This window comes from Marmota flaviventris, chromosome 14, assembly GCF_047511675.1.
Source record: "Marmota flaviventris isolate mMarFla1 chromosome 14, mMarFla1.hap1, whole genome shotgun sequence".
NCBI lineage: Eukaryota > Metazoa > Chordata > Mammalia > Rodentia > Sciuridae > Marmota > Marmota flaviventris.
In genome coordinates this window covers 23,916,524-23,935,534 of record NC_092511.1, presented here as the reverse complement: position 1 = coordinate 23,935,534, position 19,011 = coordinate 23,916,524, and the positions used below count along the sequence as shown (strand labels likewise).

Below are 19,011 nucleotides of genomic sequence, written 5' to 3'. Positions count from 1 at the left end.
TTATATTAAAAATTAATGTTTATCTAAAATTCAAACATGACCTCGTGTCTTGCATTTTACCTGACAATCCTGATCTCCCTATTATTCAGAGTAATGTGTTCTGTTTGGTTTCCCACTGCTGACCTGGAGGAACTGAATAACATAGTCCACTTTTTAAGTATCCAGACCCACTCAAGTTAATTTTTTCCCTGCATAGTCTGCTTTTTTGTGTCCTTTTCATTAAAAAAAAAACTTCTTTTCGTCAGCTCTGGTTTTGCATTGTTCTCATTAATTCACACTATTGCTGCCATTTGAGTGGGCATCCTGACACTTGCAGGGTTTATGCTTGCTTAAGCCAACCTGGGCAGGCACCAGGTTGCAGGGGACTAGTCAAAACCAGGATGGCTGGAGGTTGGAGCAGGGCCCACCCCAGATTTTCCTGTGTGCACTAAGAGGGCTCGACCTCCAGGGGTGACCGCCACGTGGGGGCAGCCATGATAGAGGCTAAATGACAAAAACTTTAGTGTGCCCAGGGTTGAGACCTTTTTGGTGCTGTGGGACTCTGTGTGGATGAAGAAGCCGTAGGGTGCTCTTGCAGGATGCCATCACTTTGCTGGTCATGGGAGCCTCACCCAGAAGCCATCACCCCTCAGAGTGTGGCTTTCTAATCAGGAGAATCTCGTCTTGTCCATCTGTCTTTCCTCCTGATGTGGAGCCTGGGTGATGGCATTTGGTTCACACTGCTAGTGTCCCAAAGGAGTGGTCATCTGAGCCAAATATCATTGCACACATCTCCATGTCTTACTCCTTTATTTTCTAGAATTGAAAATAGTCTGCACCCTGCTCTGGAGCCAATGTGGCTGGCTGACCAGGAGCCCTACTTTGCTCTGCCTGTGTCCTCCCTTGCCTCCTTCTTAGCCCCTGACATTCTCTGATGCTGATGGCTCCTCTACTTTCCTGGGGTCCCACCACTTCTGTGCCCTGATGCTCCATGGTCCTGAGAGCTGTCTGCTCTGGCTCTCCTGCAGGGCTGACGCCAGGAGAGCTCCCAACAGCCCTGCTCAGCACAGGGTGAGTGGGACTAATGGATCAGATCCAACTGGTGGGAAGAGAGACCTTTCCCGAATCCGCCTAGGACTGTTTTAATGAGAAATTCAGACTTAGGTCCTCTATTCTAAAGCCACTTAGCTGTCTTTAACTCGGGACACAATTTTCTGGTAACCTTTGAAACAATGGGGTTTTCTTATCAATCTATGTTCCCTTAATAAGGAAAAGGCTGATTAAGTTGGGGGCGGGGCCTGACCAGGTGAAGTTAGGATTGTCTGAGGTTATCAAATCTAATTAACATTTTCCCAGCCTTGCTGAAGCCCCGAAAGTTGTCCAGGAGGATCTAAATTACCGTGCGTGTTTTCTCCTCCTAATGAGCCTGAACTTTCCCTGCCGGAGCTTAAGCCTGATGCTTTTCTGCTGTTGTCCCTGTTGACTAATGAATGTAATTGGTCCTGGGCTTTTTTCCAGCCTCCTCATTTCACAACCAGCACTGTCTCCACTGAAGCCAGTCTTTTCTCAAGATCACCCTGCCCCTTCAACTGTCCCTCCTGCCCGTTCACCTCTGGCACACAGCAATGTACCCAGCATCTTCTTCCATCGCTCCCAGCTCCTGGCCTGCCCTGGTCTCTCTCTTGCACAGGGTCAGGCTCCACAGCCCCCTTTGTCACCTGGTGTACACTTGCCCCTGGACACTACATGATAAATCTTGATCAGGTGCCTCAGACAGCCCCAAACTGCCCGTTAACCTTGACCGTAACTGGAAAGCTGTGCACAGATGCCGGAAAACAGGAAGGGCTGCAGCTCCCCTGACTGTGGAATGGAGCCCCGAATGGTGGAGGAGTGTGTATGTGCTGCCGCTGCTCAGAGAAAAGGAGGCTCGATTGCAGACCAATAAGGAGGGAAGTAAAGATCTGGGGGATTCTGAAAAAGGGTCTCCAGGGCATTTTCAATGTCATTATTGGATGATGTCACTGTTTCTTTTTTACTTTAAATTTTATTTGACAAAGCAAGCTTTCGTTTGCTAATGGAAGTCTTGGACTTATCAGACAAGATTAGTATCTTTGGATTTTGGTAACAGGAATGGAGATGGGGAAAGAAATGTTTAGAGAGGAGGAAATATTTCCTGAGATGATCAAAAGGAAAAGAAGGACAGAGTTAAAGAGCGAGACAGGGGGCTGGGGCTGTGGCTCAGTGGTGGAGTGCTCACCTAGCATGTGTGAGGCTGTGGGTTTGATCCTCAACACCACATAAAAATAAATAAATAAATAAATAAAATAAAGGCATTGTGTCCATAATACGGCCCCAGCTGAACTGTGAAAGGTCTAAGATCAGATCCAACTGGTGGGAAAAGGGATTGTGTTAGATTTCATGAACTTTTCAAGAACTAGTGCTGAAAAGAAACCATGGGAAGACCTATTGGCTTGCAATTAAATGAGGTTCTTTAATAACCGGATCATCCTTTGAATACTCAACTTTCATGACCTTGGGCATCTCACTTAGCCCAACTCTGTACCCAGGTTCCTCACCTGTAAAATGGGTCTAGTAATGCCAGTCTCTTGTCATTGTGAGTGTCAAGGGGGATGATGTTTGTAATATCTTAGCACATTTTCTGTGACAGCCAATAAAAGCTGCAGTTATAAGACTCATTAATACAAAAAACAGCAGTAACCATTAATCTTTCCTGAAAATTCTACAATTCGTGCTGTTGTCACAGGGATAGGGTAGCATTGTGTAAAACCCAGCACTTGGTAGGAAGCTTGAAAGGAACGTGTGTGACGATGGCTGGGACTGTGACTTTCTAGCTGCAGTGACCTGACCTCCCTGTCCATCCTGGCTAGTCTTAGTTTGCACCCGTTATCCCAGAGCAGGGCCTCTTTTTCATTCATAAAAGCATTCCTGTTTGGATGATAAATCGTGCCATGTCCTACCTATGGCTCTTACTGTCTAAATCAGTAAGACAGTATTATTGCATTATTCAGTTTCCGATTTTCTCAGATAGATGATGAGTTTCTTGAGACCACTAAATAATGTGTATGTAAATATGTGTGCACCGCCCCCCAGGTAGTGTTCCTTTTGCATTTTTACTCATGTTTCAGCTGTGCTCATCACAGAGATGTTGGTGACCTCTTTCTATACCTTATCTTTCTAGGACTGTACCCCCTGTTTGCTGATCAGTGGGCCGCTCCCAAAAGGGGATCTCCTCAGGATGGGGCGGGGGCTAATAGGAGGAGTGGAGACAGCATTCACAGGAGCAGAGTGGGCTCTGAAGTGTGGCACTGTGGAAGGGGAGCATGGATTGGCATCCTTGTCTGTCACTTAGGAGCCCTAGGCTTCTGGGCCAATCAGTGAACGTTGAGTTCCATTTCTCACATACAGAGAATGTGGCTCATAAAAATAGACCTTGAAATCCTGTTAGAAGGATTGCATTGCGCTCCAGGAGTCCAGGAAGTGCCATCTCAGAACAGGACACTTTGTATGTTGATTGTTTTGAACCAGGGCATTGGAGGAACAGCAGACGCAGGCAGAAGCTCACTCTGCACTCCCCTTATCTGCTGGAAGATGGATCCTCCAGAGAAACCAGTGGAGAGACGCGCCTCCCAGGGAATTTTGTCCACTTGGGCAGGGTAACAGTATCTCAGGAGAGGCCACTTGGATTGACAGCATGCCCAGGTAGCTGTTGTCCCAGGCTCTCACCCTTTCTTCTGAGGGCTCATTTATCTTTTTCCACACCATTTACTCTCCCCTCGGTTGCCTATTTCTCCTTTCCTTCTTCTATGAAGAGATCTAAGGACTTCTAGACCTCAATGGGCTTTGAGTGTTCACTTTTTCCTTCATGTGATCCCCCTGGGCACAGGATGCACTAGTATGCTTTTTCTTCTGTTAATCTGCCTACTGTTGGTTTATTTTGTACACTCGACTATCAAGCTCTCAAAGGATAGAGGGAATATTTTTCTACCCCTACAACAAGATGCCTGGCTATAATGGGTGCTCAATACGTGGTAGACTTATTGAGACTCTCTAAGAATTTGGGAAGCATTACATCCCTGCCTCCCCCTACCCAATACTCTTCTCTAGCTCTTCCAGCTGTTTTTTGTGCACAGTGAATTCCAGGGCTGTTGTTGACCTGGATCTTCTGTGGGTAAGACAGATTCTGTCTGGGTAAGAGGATTGGTGAAGTGAGTGTCAGACTTGATACTAGGCTTGGAGAATTCTCTGCTAAACTAGATGTGGACTCAGCTCTTAGCGAGTCCCACAGCTGTGAGAATTGTTTCTAAGGGGCTTCAGAAAAATCTCTCTCCCAAATTCATGCATATGTCTGCAGAACCTGCCAGAATGCAGAGCCCAGTGTGGAGGAAGGGTCTTCTTAACTGTGTGCTTTGAACTTCCTGTCTGCCTTGAAATGAAATCATGCTATTCAAATGGAATATTTGTGATTAAATTATCAATTCAACAGTGAAAGGAAAAGGAGTGGCTTGCCAGTCCTGGTGGAGTACATCATCCTGAAAGCATACAAGGAGCAGCAGCCCCTAATAGCTCTTGTAAACATGCTGTCACTCTCAGGGTTGGGTGCAGGCCAGCAGAAGCCCTCCTGACACGCTCCTCTCTGCTTCTCGGAAGCACTGTGATATCCAGCTGTGACTCATGTTCTGCATCAGTTAAGAAACACTTTTTAAACCCCTGGTCTCTGGGACCGGAGATTGTTTCTGATTGTTTCCAGATCAATCAACAAACCTTTTAGGAAAGGCTTCTACTTGGGGGGAAGCTCAAAAGATGTGTGAGACACATTTGCATGTGGAAGATACATGGGGACAGTCAAAGGAATCCCTGATGTGTGCCCAGTTCTTCATGTATACTGTCACAAATGTTCCCTGCCCCTGGTCCTTGTTAGCTCCATTTTACAGATGAGGAAGCTAAGGTGTGGAGGTCAAGTGACTTCTCCAAGGTCATGCAGCTGAGAGTTGGATGGGGGCTGACTGCAGGCCGTGGTCTCTGGTTGGCACTGTCAGCTGTGTTGGTACTTTAGACCTGTGTTGTCTCCTGCAGTGACCTCCAGCCCTCTATTATCTAATTCCCCTGCACTTCAGGGTCATTGCTCATCCACATTGACCTCTTCCAGGTCCCCAGCTCCCAGACAGCTATTGGCAGTGTCAAATCCAGTTGATGATTATTATGCACAGAGAACTCTGGCCCAAATAGAATGCAGTGGGTAAGTAGCCAGCCGGGCCGAGGACTGTGTGAGGTGTTGGAAAATCTTGGTAAGCCACTACCATCGCTCCCCTGGCTTGTCCTAGTGGTTTCACTAGTGGCCCTTCTGTCTTTTGCCCACAGAGACCAATGATGCTTTAAAATGGGAAGCAGGTCAAACCCTAGCTTATGACCCTCCCACGATAATTTGTCACCTTAAAATAAAATGCATCCCTCATCCAGGCCTCCAGGACCTAAGCTGCTTCCCCTCCAACCTCATGTCTTTCTGGTCTTTCCTTCCCTCCCCCTGCACCGGCCCTGCCAGCCCGGGCTGGTCCTTGAACTCATACCATGTTGTGCCCCAGGATCTTTGCAGTTGTTCCACCTCCAGGGAGCTGTGTGTTTGATTCTCATTTCACTTTATGCAGAGGCACTTTCCCTTGCACCCACATGCTCTCTCCTTCCTCTCTGCCTTGATTTATTTTTCTTCATAGGGGAAGTAATTTATTTATGTCTCTCCTTTAGAAGGCAAGCTCCATGAGGCCAAAGTCATTGCTGATTTTCTTGGTCACGATGCATCCCCCATGCCTAGAATGATACCTGCTTGCACTTGGCCTGCAGCACATTTTATATTTACTTAAATATCATGTTTATAACTCACATGTTTTGAGCCCATAAAATCTGCCAGGCTTGGGGCAAAGTTCTCATGTTATTTATACCTCATAAAACCCCATGGAGTGAGTCCTGTAAATATTCCTATTTTGCAGAGAGGGACCCTGGGCCCTGGAGTGTGTGCACATCTTGCCCAAGAGCTCACAGCTGGTTAGCATGGGGAACCAGGGCTGTTTTATTTCAGATCCGAAGTCTTCAAACACTGACCTTGAGTGACCACTTATTGATATCACTCAAACAGTTGGGGGTGGAGTTTTCCCTGCAAAGATTGCCTGTCCCTGTAGTTTCTGGTATTTCCCATGAACTTTGGTATTTCCCTTACCTTTATCTTCTTCCAGGTACCTAGGACTCAACTGTTTAAAAGCAAAAGCCAATGTATCATTGTGTGTAGAGAACATAGGGCTGGAGTAAAGCACAGGTAGGCAATTAGCAAGCCCAGTGTGGGGCACAGAAGCCATGTGTGGTGGTGGCAGGAGCACTGGCTGGGAGTCTGGTGGTCTAAGCTACCCCGTTGGGTGCATCTCGGCATGGGGTCCTAGTGTGCTGAGCTTCCCTCCACATCACCCCATCTAGAGGGCTGTGGGGAAGGGAGAGGTTACTGTGTTTCTTTCCATCAAGATGAAGGTTCCTGTTGGAGACACATATATATGGGTTTTTCTCAGATGTTTTGGTCACAGTAATGCAAAGCTGTCTCGCAGGAGCTGCCTCCAAGTCCAGTGCCACTTGCCCCTCCTTTGACCCTGCGGCAGGGGTGGGTGACTGCTGGTGTGTCAGCCTAACACCCACCGTGCTCTTCCTCGGCTCCAACTCTGCATATCCTTCTGTGTTCTTCCCTGCGCCTCTATCTGCTCCCCTTTCTGGTCTTCCTCGTTCTCCCTTCTTTCTCCCACATGTAGCCGATTCCTCCACAGTCTCTTTGTCCCTGGGCACCGTCCTAACCAGTGGTGGTGGAGCCAGCCTCTCCAGGCCCAGGGAGGCCAGCATCTTGGCTGTGCAGCCGGAAGTGCCACAGGCCCTGCTCTTTTCATGCTCCTCTACTGTCTTGAAGTGCTTAGTGATTTTGGAACAAGTAGCCCCAGAGCTCAGAAACCCACTTCAGGGTCTGAAGGAACAAGGAGCTGTCAAGATTCAGAGGACAGTGGGAGAGAGGAAGGAGGCTCAGATAAGGAGGGGTTGAGAAGCAGCTTGGAAACCTTGGCTGGCAGATTCCTGGGAGCAGGTGAGCCAGATAATCTGGTAAGGCAGGAGGGCAGGCCAGAGACACACAGTGTCAAAAGCTTCAGAGCCTGGGCCACGTTGGATCTGGCTGCATGATGCCCTTCTTCCTGGGGTGGGTTGGGGTGGGGAGGCAGCTGGATCCTCTGTAATCAAGGAAAAGATGTTATTTGACACCATTTTCTGAACAATTTTCTCTATTTTCACCCTTGAGTTCAAATCCACATTGCTGTCCTCTGGGCTTTGTTCAAGAACTAGCTGGAAAAGTTCAAGTCTGGGGAGAACTGGGACTGATGATGGGCCCCTCTTTGGTTGACCCTGGTCTTACTTTAATTTTTCCAAGTTCCAGGAAGCCCTGTACCTTTCTGCTAATAAGGACACGTGGCCCTTCCTGCTCGCACAAGCACAGTGCTCATGCCTGAGTAGGGCCAGCCTCTCTGCATCCTTTAAACATCTAATTACCCAAACTTCCAAATTTGCATTTTTGCAATTGTACAAAAGGTCTTGCATCCATGGACTCAATGATTGGGGCATTCGACTATACACGGATATAACCTGGAAAAAAAAATCCAGACTTCAGGATGTAGGATTTCAAATTAAAATGAGAAGTGTGGTTCCCAGCGTCGCTCTTGTTTGTTTCGGTGGCACTGGCTCGTGGCTGTCAGCTGCCTCTTCTCTTGCACACTGATAAATTGCTGCAGAGCGTTTTCCAGGCTAGTAGGAAATGGATGAGTCACAGGGATTTTGGAGTCTAGCTGCAAGCTTGTTTGAATTCAAGGTAAAATGGACACATGGAAGAAGATTCCTTTCCAGGCAGGGGCTCTCCTAAGGCTCACGAACATGTGTGTGATGGAGGACAGGCCACCTGGGCAAGGCCTGGACGGTGTTGCTATTTCTAGGTTCCTTGTAAAGGATCGCTGGAGCCTACAGGGCCCCCTTTGTAACACTGAACTGATCTTGCAGGTTTGTTTCTGGGCTCCTTTTAGGAAGCCTGACTTTATAACAGACACCTGGGGAATGAATGGGTGGTGGAGCAGCCTGACTCAGCCCCTGGAAAAAGGCCTTGGCCTTGGGACTCCACTGTGTGTCCTGCCATGGGGTGGCAGGGTTTCCTGGGACTTCACTCAGGTGGTGACAGTCTCATCTCTTGCCTCCTGGAGGTGCCTGGAGGATGCGTGGAGGGATTCAGGAGGGAGGGGCGGATGGACGGAGGGAGGACTGTGGCCTTGCTGCTGGTGGATTGAGCTGTTCTCCTTTTCCTCACCTGGGGTTGGGCCAGCCTTGGACATCTCTCCTCCCTGTCACCGTGCCTGCTCCTCACTGGGCAGGACAGTCCATCACCCCACTGGGATGTGGGAGACAAACGACAGCAGGAACGTGCACTGAGCAGGATTAGATAAAACCAAGGAGCTATCACACACACCACCGTGGACAGTCATTTAAAAAGAAATCCATCTCGCCGTTGCCCAGGGCCTTTCCAGAAGAAAAAGATGTTTCCCTATTGTGAGTTTAGCTTTTTCTTCCTGCTGGGTGTCAGTTTCCAGGAAGCTCAGGCCCTGCTGTGCTGGGAGCTGTGACCCTGGATGGCCTCAAGTGAGCTCCCCCTGGGGAGGGGGAGGGGGAGGGCTCTGAAGACAGTCTTGCTTGGGCTCAGATCCCAGTGTCAATGCTCAGTGCCTTCCTGTCCCCCAGCCAGGTGTTGCTGCACAGGTGTGGCCATTTCCTCATTTGTAAAGGGGCGCAGTAAGAGCATTTGCTTCACAGGGCCACTGTGAAGAATACATGCAGGGAACTCTTTCTCTTCTACGAGGCTCCCGAGCGGCCAATGCAGAGATATAGCAGATCTTTGTGAAGACCCTGGCGGGCAAGAGCATCACCCTTGAAGTTGAGCCCAGTGACACTTTCGAGAATGGCCAAGCCCATATTCAAGACAAGGAGGGCATCCCCCCTGACCAGCTGCGTCTGATATTTGCAGGCAAACAGCCGGAGGTGGCTGCACTTTCTCAGATCACAACATCCAGAAAGTCCACTTGGTGCTTCACATGCGAGGGCGCATCATTGAGCCTTTCCTGCACCAGCTTGCCCGGAAGTACAACTGCGACAGGATCATCCATTGCAGGTGCCACGCATGCCTGCACCCCATGCTGTTAGCTGCCACAAGAAGTGTGGCCACACCAACCTCCGCCCCAAGAAGAAGGTCAAGCAAAGCCCCTCTGCTAGCTCCTTTCCCCAAAAGGTGGCCTCCTGCCCAAGCCCCATATATGGCCTTGGGACCTCAATAAAGTTTCCTTTACACTGACTGGAAAAAAAATAAAAGACTAAATGAGGGGATATAACAAAGTGCTTAGTATGTAACTGGGATGTGATAAATGATGGCTGTAAGGACCAGAGGGCAGGTATGGGCCACCTCACATGTCTCTGGACAATACACTCCAATATAAACACAGTCCTTGTCACCTTCTGTGATTGGCCTTATAAATAAATGAGAACATTTAATGCAGTTTCTGACACATTGACCTTCTCATTGTCCCATTCCAAAAATGAAGGCAAAGACAATGCATGGTCCTGATTTTTTTTAAAAAAATTGCTTTATTGACATAGAACTTACATACCATCAGATCCACCCATATAAAATGCACAGATCCATGGTTTCTGTGTTTTCACAGGTCATACAGCTCTCACCATAATCTCATTGTAGAACATCCTGGTCCCCCCAGGAGAAATCCTGCACCATTAACACTTGTGCCCCAGCCCCCCACCAGCTCCTGGCAACCACTAATCTGCTTTCTGTCTCCGTAGTTTGCCTCTTTTAGAATCTAGACCTTTCGTATAAACGAAGTATGTGGCCTTTGACTGGCTTCTCTCACTTCCCATGTTTTTGAGGCTCACCCATGTTGTAGCATGAGTCAGCACTTTACTCATTTTTACGGGCAAAGAATGGTCCATCGTAGGGTTATTCTACTTATCATTCACTGGTTGATGGGCAGTTGGGTTATTTCCACCATAAGTGAATGATGCAGTATCGTCAGGGACCCTATGGTTGCGCTCGCCTCCGTGTTCAGGAACATCACTCCTGTCCTCTGTCTGGTTTGGATACTTTGGAGGTTGGAGCCTGGAAGGTAGAACGGAATGTCTCTTGTATGTAGACTTTGTCTTTCCTCAGAAGCTTTCCTGGCTGGCCCCAGGGTCCTGATTAGTTTCTACTTTTGGACTTGGAGTCTCTTTCTGGGCAGGGCATTGGGACAGGATGAGGACCCATCTGGAAGCTGGGAATGGAAGTGCCTGAGCTTTGGTTTGGGCACATCAACACCCACAGGAAGAAAGCAGATTTCAGAATTCCAGAAAGCAGATTCACACCTGCAGCCTGTCTGCCTTCTTCTCTCCCGGTCTCAGATCATGGGAGCAGCAACACGGTGTATGCCCACACTTCCTGATTTGCCTTAGCCACTGAGTGACACTGGGCCTATCACTGAGTCCTCCAAGCCTTAATCCTTGTCTGAAAAATGAGGCGACTCAAGCCCATTTCATGAATTTGAATGAGAATTTTTAAGTGAGCCTGTGGTAGTGAAAGCAGAGCTCTGTGTCCAGGGAAAGGAGTTTACCCAAGTAGACTCAGGCTCCTTAGTCTTCCCTTAGCCACAGAGATAGGGGCTCCTGTCTTTGAAGCCGGGTAAACTCAGGTGTGAAGTGCAGCCTCGGTGACAGAGACACTGGGGCAGAGCTGGGGATCCTGCCATTTCACAGAAGAACGAGCCATCTGCGTGTGGATCCTTCCTGAGTGTGGGGTCTGTCTGTCTCCACTCTTCTCCAAGGAGGATACTTAAGGAGACATTTGCATCTGTAAATTCCTGGGGACTCCACCCGCAAGCCCATCTCGTGTCCCTGTACCTCCAGACCCATGGTGATGTTCCGGCCTCTTGGGGCCTCCCTGGGGCGTCAGGACTCTCACCCTCTTTGACCCCATGGAGACTTGGGCCTCCTTCCTGGACTCCCTGTGAGGCTGGGAGGCAGGCGGTTCCCACCGCACAGAATGAGAGGTTTGAAGGGCATCTCCTGTGTCCCGCTCACCCTGTCCTCTCCCATGTGACATACCAAACACCAAGGCCAGAAGGGCAAGGAGCTAGACCAGGCAGAGGTGACACAGATAACACAGCCATCCAGGGATGAAGGTGCCAGGACTGTGGGGCAAAGAGAAAGCTCCTAGGCGGAGACAGAGGCATCATAGGTCCACCGTGTCACGGTCATTGCCAAGATGACAGAGAGCTGGGGTCCACGCACCCCGGGCTGTGCGTGGGGAACATGGGCCTGACTCGAACTGGGAACTGAGTTTTCCGTGGCCTGGGCAGCTTCCCACTCTGACCAGATTTCTCCTTTGTGTTCTTGGAGGGCAGCTCAGGCCAGGAGGCTGGTGGCTGGTGACAAGGGGGTGGCTGGTCTCCGGAGTGCCCACCTGGCCCGGCACCTCGGCATGCCAGCAGCCCAGCCCACAGACTGCTCTGCACATGGCTCTTCACAGAAACCAATATTTGCAGCAGTTTTATCTTTCCGCTGGGGTCCCGGATGATGATGTTGGGGCTGAGATGTACTTCACGTCCGGCTCCTATCGACACTGCTGGGAGGAGCCCTCCTAACAGGCTCCCCGCACGGCCCCCTCCCTGCTTGCTCAGCCCGACTGGCATAAATAAGCCCCTTGTTTCTCTTTCACAAGCAATCTGAGACCCTTGAAGGTGGCTGGAGGCTCCCCCACTCCCGCCTTGCACCCCCTTGCAGCCACAGGGAGTCCTCAGGCAGAGCCGGTGAGGAATGGCCACTGTCAAAGCCCAGCCTTGTGCCTCTGGCTGCTGACAGGCTCCTGGGCTCATTACAGCTTCGGAGGGTGCTATGAATTCTTCCTCCGTCTCCCTCAGCAGTGGTGCTCTGGCTCCTACAGGGGCCTAAAATCTGCTCAGCAGAGATGCTGGCTGGGACACAGCATCCCACAGTTTGCTCACGCAGGATGGAAACTTCCTGTGGCAAAAAGGGGAAATGGATCATGGGAAGGGGTCCTTTCATGTGTGTGTATCCTGCTCTCACCTGGGCATCCATAGCTATTGACCCCTTCCTCCCCCAAATCAACCCTGTGACTGATGTAAGATGAGTGATTCAGAAAAGTTGAGCCACTTGCTTTAGGTCACACAGCCAGGGAAAGGATGGGTCAGGATTTGAATATAAACTTGAAGTCCTGCGCTAGTCACCACGTCTGTGGCCTTCCCACAGGGTGAGGTTTTGGCTGCTCGGTGGGGATGTAGTTAAGTTACAAAGCACAGCGACAGCAGAGCTGAAACCCAAACCTGGCTGCCTCCTGCTTCCTGCCTGGCTCTCCACTCTCCCTGGACAGCCAGGGAGGCTTTGTTGGATGCCCAGCGTTTGCTGGACACTTAGTGGGGGTTATTGCCATCTTTTTCAGGTCATAAAGCTTCACAGTGAAATTTGAATGTGACTCCTTCCACCCTGCTTCAGGTCACACGTAATTTTTTCAGTACGATACGGTGAGTGGTACCCATAAATCTGAGACCCCAAGGGAACATTGTCAAGTGGCAGGGTTGGCAGGCATGCAGCAGCCTCTGCTTACCTAGGTCCCTTCTCCTGGCCTCCCACTGGTCCTCACTTGCCCTCCCCAACCCTGCATCTTGCCTGCTGCTCCTTGCCGGCCACTGAGCTGAGCATTTGACCGATTGCATCTGATTTGCCTTAATTCCCTCCACTCTTCTGAAAAATCTTCTTCCCATTTTTCCAATGCAGAACACGGAGCTCAGCCAATGTGGAAGACTCACCTAAGTCCACACCGTGATGAAATACTGGGGAGGGATTTAGATTGGGCTCCGCGATGCTTTTCTGTCATCTCAGCTTCGTGAGGCAGGAGAGAGGAAGGAGGAGGCTTGGGGAAAGTGTAAAACATCAGATGCTGGCTCTGCCCTCTGGGCCCTGGGGAGCCAAAGCATCATGTAGTTAGAATAATAAAACACAAGTGTGAACAGTAATGGGCCCAGGTAGACACGTCCACCATGGATTCTCTGGGAGTCCGGAGCTGGAGGGTCTTCTGAGCCGATCTAAAGAGAAGAACTCCTTTGGGGTCCAACTTCCACCCTTCCTCCTTCCCCTCACCTTCCTCTTCCCCGCAGAGGTTCAGCCAGCCTGACAGCCTGAGCGCTTAATCTGCCGCCCGCGAAGGGGGAGAGGAGACAGATCACCGGGAACCACTCCTGGTTTTTCACTACCCCCTCCCTCCTCACCCTTGTTTATTCTGAAGATCGATACAGACAAAAGAAAAGTTATTCCCGGGAGAGGACCTGGCTATGCAGTTTTAAAAAATGCACTTAGTCCTTCTTCCCCATCCTCCTTCCCTTCCCTCATCATATTTATTTAAAGCAGAGCCATTTCTGAGAAGTGACACGGATGCTGATGTTGGATGGTGAGCCCTGGGGGCTCGAGTCCATCTGGCTAGGGACCCATGAGCAGGCGTAGTCTTGTCTGGCCAGATCCAACAGGTTGATCTCCAATTCTGCCAGGGTGCTTTGCATAGATTTTGACATGTACACATCCAGTCTTGACTCTTGCATGAGTTTATTGACAGACCTGAGAGGTTGAGAATGCACATTAATTTTCAAATGTATTCCCAGCGGAATCCTTTGCGTTTCATTTAGTTCCTAGATATTACTCAGTTAAAAATAGAACTCCTCTGGTTGGGGGGAACAGGGTTGGGGACACATGCTACACTTCAGTTTTCTTCCTGCACCATGGAAGAAGCAGGGTCTCTGAAGGAGACCTGGAGAGTATCAGAGTGGTTGACCCTGGTGGTGGTTGGTAGATCTGATTCTTTAGGAATTGACCCTCTTATTCTCCTCTCTCTTTTGTCTCTAGGGAGCCGGTGAGAGCTGTGTGGGCAGAGATGTTCTTTTACTCTTGATTTGTGACCTCACACGCAGTAGGAATGGAGCAGCTGTACCAGTTGTGTTTCAGTCTCCGTTCCCACCAACACCACATCTTTGTAGGAAAAGGAAAAGTTGATAGGAAAGAACCACCACCCACCTGTCTGGACATGACACCTATTCCAAGTTTTAGTGGAGCCACTAATGAACCTTTTCTCTTCTCTTGCCCTTTAAAATAGGGTCTCTCTGTCTTCCAGGGATGAGATGAGAATGTCCCTCATTTTGGAAGTGCCCTCCTATGGAGCTGACTTCTCGAGTCTTTTCCATCTGGGAAAAAGTATACTTCAGTTACCATTGGCAAGACTTCAAACCATTCCCCAGAATCTATTGAGAACATTTTGTTTTAGGCACAGTACTAAATGTTGGGGTGTGAATAAATGTAAACCATGTTTGCATTTCTGAGGACAGTGCAGTGTGGGTGGTCACAGTAGGCACCTGGGGGCAGGTGACCGGAAAATGGCAGGTATGGAGTAGACTGTAATAACTTTGTTCTGAAAGGGGCATGAAACTGGGCTTCAGGGCTAAGGAATAAACGATAGAACATTCTGGGCAGGAGGAATAACATGAGCCAACACTTGCAGGTATTTTTATAGTAGTCTGGGAAACTTGGAGTACTGAGTTTGTTGGGGAAAGTAGCTGGAGGTGAAGCTGGTCAGAGAGTTTGGTTGGGAAGCACATATGAGGATGGAATTTATTTCCAGGATGAGAAATTTATGGTCATCACCCAGTGTTAGGACAATCATCCTCATAGCATTTTAGAGGATGGATATTGGAATGAGGAGAAAGGGGTCTCAGTTGTCCTTGGGAATAATAATAGAAGCCCAGACTGAGATGGGATGGTTTCATTCTACACTAGAGGGAGGAAGAGGGTGGGTGTGAGAGTTATTCAGAAGTAGATGGAGTTAGTAAACCCATAGATGGACATGATAATTAAGGAATTAAGGAAAAGTTGGACACGGTGGTGCATGCCTGTAATCTCAAAGACTCAGGAGGCTGAGGCAGGAGGATGGCAAGTTCAAAGCCAGCCTCAGTAACTTAGCAAGGCCCTAAACAACTTAGTGGGACTCTGTCTTAAAATAAAACATAAAAAAGGGCTGGGAATGTGGGGTTGTGGCTCAGTGGTACCAGGTACCAAAATACAAACAGATAATAAAAACTAAGGAAGAGCCACATTTCTGGTTTGAGAAACTATGTCAGAGGGGAGCTTGGTGTTCAAATTGGGGCTGGGTGGAGCAGGAGCACATTCCACATGGGAGGTGAAGGCAAGGTTGGACACCTTGAGAGTGAGTGGCTCACCTGTCATTCAGATGGGATGTCTGGTGGGGACTTGAGCTTGGGACATAGGCCTGGTTCGTGGGTGATCCCTGACTGCCTGGGTGTGGTTAAGCAGTCAGGGACAGCTTGAATATGGAAGAGAAATATGAAGATTAGAAAGGGAAGGGAAAGGAAGATCAGAAGGAATGCAGACAGAAGAGCCAGATGAGACCTGCCTTCTCTTAAAAGCCACCTGGAAGGAAGTCTGCAGTTCTCCAAGCAGCCCTAATTGGTCCTGCGGCAATAGGATCCACCACCCTGCCATGCCTTAGAGAAGGGGGGACTGGATGGAAGGCAGGCAACACGCAGGGCCACCAAACAGAGCCAGGTGGTTCTGCAGAATCAATTGTCTCCAGGGCCAGCATCGACTTCCCTTGGAGAGAGGTGACCTGCTGGGCCCCAAGCACCAGAACTAATCGAGAGAGTTGTTTAGCTTAAACATGTTGCCCCAGCTGTGCCGTGGCTGGGCCCCGGGTGTCACGTTGGCAGCCACTAGCCCATTAAAGGTACAGCTACTCTGGTGAGGCACGGCTCTGAGGAGCTGCTATTAACAGCATTTAATAGCAGGACTGTAGTTAATGGTTAGCAAATGTTTTATGAACAGGTTCTTCGTGCTCTGTGAAGGCTGATTCAATTTATTTGGAATGGATTTGCTTTCCCCTATTAAGCTCAGGAGTGTATAATCAGTTCCTTCCCTCTTCTGAAGGGCTTTCTCTGGTGGGAGCAGGACTGTGCCACCCTGGTCCTATTTAAGTGAAATGGCGCCTGTTCTGAAGGAGGCCCTTGATGGCGGGCTTGTGTGTGTGTGCTGGGGGTTGAAGTAGATTGTTGGAAAAGTGGAGACCAGAGTGATTTGTTTCTGGTGGACAGAGAAAGCCTGGAAATGCTGGGTGGTTCTGAGAGATTCTGCCTGACCTGGGACCACCTTGATTCAGGTACGGCTGGTGCCACCCTGGTCTCCTTTGTCCCTGGGCAAGCAAGTCAGCCTTTCTGCCTCTGGTCTCCTCACCTGTGAAGTGCAGCTAATAACATCTGTCTTCCTCTCGGAGGCATTGTAGAAGTTAATGACCATGGAGCATTTAAAAGGCTGTGAGGGGAGGGACTCGGGATGGTGTCGATCTCAAGCATCAAAGAGAATAGGAATTTCCCATCACAAGGGTAGGAAAAATATAATCTGCCATTGTCTTTGTCTATGTTGTTCAAGCTGATATAATAACATACCATAAACTTGGCTTAAGGTCGAGTTGTTTGGGGGAATACCCACTTTATGGCTTATTCATGCTATCTTCTTGCAGTGTCCTAACATGATGGAAAGGGGTCTCTCTGGATCCTCCTTCATAAGAGCATTCATCCTACTTATGAGGGCTCCATCCCCATGACCTAATCATTACCAAGGACCCCTTCTTGATACCTTCACCTTGGGGAATAGGATTTTTGCATATGAATATGTCTTCTTTGGGAGACCCAAACATTCAGACTGTAGCAGGCATTATCAATGGATCACATGTTAAATTGAATTTCTGATAGTAGTTATTCAGGACGTGTAGCATTTGAGGATAGGTATATGAAATTTTAGATCATTTCTATTTAGGGTAGACATAAGCTGTGGTTTCTGTTTTTAATTCAAGGAGAACTTAGATTGTTTTCTGTTTTGTTTTCTTTTGTGTGTGTGTTTTTCCCTTCATTAATGCCAGATGAGTGAGGAGACACAGCTGCCAAGCTAGTTACTCTCAGCTCTGTAGCCAATGTTAAGAAAACGTTTCCCCTGAGAAATAAAGAGGCTGATATTTTCAACTCACCCACTTGTACTTAAGCATAAGGTGTTTCTTTTTGTCTTTATTTTTGACTGAAATTAATTTTCACTCAACTACACAATTGAACAGAAGCACTCAGTGACGGGTAGGCAGATGACTGTGTCTCTGATGACATTTCTGATTCTCAGTGGAAGGACTTCCTTCTAGCTCCCAGACTACTGGCGGTCAAGAGTTTTGTTGACCCATTTGTTTCTGTCCCCTTAGGTCTTCTGTTAGAGAAGAGTTTGAGACGTGGCCCAGAAAACTCAAGGGCTAGGACCAGTTCAGGAGTTTGGCAGCTGTGGGCAAGACTCTGGTCAAGCCTTGTAATATCTGACCGTTCTGTCATCTAGAAAAATAAGTGGTGTCGTGAGGTCTAGTTCATAATGCTGCGGGGGTCAAATGGGGCATTCTATATGAAAACGGTACATGTGTCAGATGGGAGGGCTCACTGCCAAAGTGGGAAAGGAGGCTGATGGAGAGAGAACCTAGAGAGTGCCCTATAACCCCTAAGCTCCCTGCGCCCTCCCTCCCCTTTCTCCCATGGAGAGTGCCCTGTAGGCTGCTGAGCACTTCCATAGGCCAAAGGCCTGTGAGTCCTTTATACCCGCAGAAGACCACCCCTAGACTGAGTCTGGTCAAGGGGTCTAGCAGATCAGTTCACCAGGACCATCAGCAGGATGACCTGTCCTCAGAGCCCATGATCAGTGACAGTCACCAGGAGCTCCTGGGTCCAGGCAGCCTGCTGGCCCCTGCCCCATCTGGTCCTCACAGCTCCTGTGAGGTGGGTACTGCAGTTCCCCTTCCACAGATGGGAAGCCGAGGCTCAGGAGAGACCCTCACTCCATGAAGGTTGTCTCAGCGAGGATCTTGTCATTGGGATCCACTGCAAGAGATGGCAGGACACTCAGGGGCTGTCTCTGAGGGTATTGTGATGAGGGGCTTTTTAAAGATCTGTGCGCAGGGGTGAGGCAGCTCCTCAGGGACCAGCCATGGCGGGAAGCATTTACCACACAGGGCTGGCAGGACGAGCAAGGAAGGGAGCTGGGGCCATCTTGGACCCCAACAGGAGGTGGAACCGCCAAGAAGAGTCAGGGAATAAATCCCCAGCCTTTCTCTCCTCGGGTTTCCTGTCAGTGCCTCCAACTGGCTCTACCCCAGCCCTAAACCAGGGTTAGGATTAGGGAGCCCAAGAATGGGTTTGTTGTGGTTGGCCTCCAGGCCCTAGGGCTGGGAAGGAGAGCCCAGACATGGGGAGGTACCAATGGGTAACAGGATACAAGCCCAGGTTCCTGATGTCAAAGTCACCTCAGCACACCTCCATGGCTGAATTGGTGCTTCCCATCCTCAGGTAGAATGTAGTTTTATTGTGGTGATATAAGACTCAAGGGACATGAAAAATAAAGTGCCTAATGATTGTCCTTCTGGTGACCATGGGAAGGGTCTCTGCCTTGGTCCTGGAGCTAGGCCCAGTTGCCTCCGTGGTGAAGCCGGTGCCCAAGCTTGGCCTGACTTCACCCTCACACACTGTGGCTGTTGCAAGGGTTTGGAAAGTTTCCTGTAGCTGTTGTATTGCTTTTTTTTTTTTTTCATCTTGTCACTTATCTGAAATTGCAGCAATTATTAGATCTTGTGGGCTAATGAAGAAACATTATGAATTACTATATCACAAGTTTAAAAAATATTTCGAAACACTCTACTTCAGTATCATTTGTTTTCTTTGTAGGAATTTTATATTTATTTGTATTTTATTTTATGCACTGATCGGCATCTTTCTGAGAAGGGGTGCCCAGGCTTCTGGGTGGCACACACACAAGAAAGGCATGGAACCCCTG

At 49.1% G+C, this 19,011-nt stretch overlaps 1 protein-coding gene and 1 pseudogene across 1 annotated transcript in view; both read left to right on the top strand.

Annotated features, from left to right (window-relative positions):
* Galnt14 (polypeptide N-acetylgalactosaminyltransferase 14) overlaps window positions 1-19,011 on the top strand; it is a 213,558-nt gene that overhangs the window by 48,023 nt on the left and 146,524 nt on the right. The gene's annotated exons all lie outside the window — the stretch shown is intronic.
* Window positions 7,942-9,400, top strand: LOC114091030 (ubiquitin-ribosomal protein eL40 fusion protein-like; annotated as a pseudogene).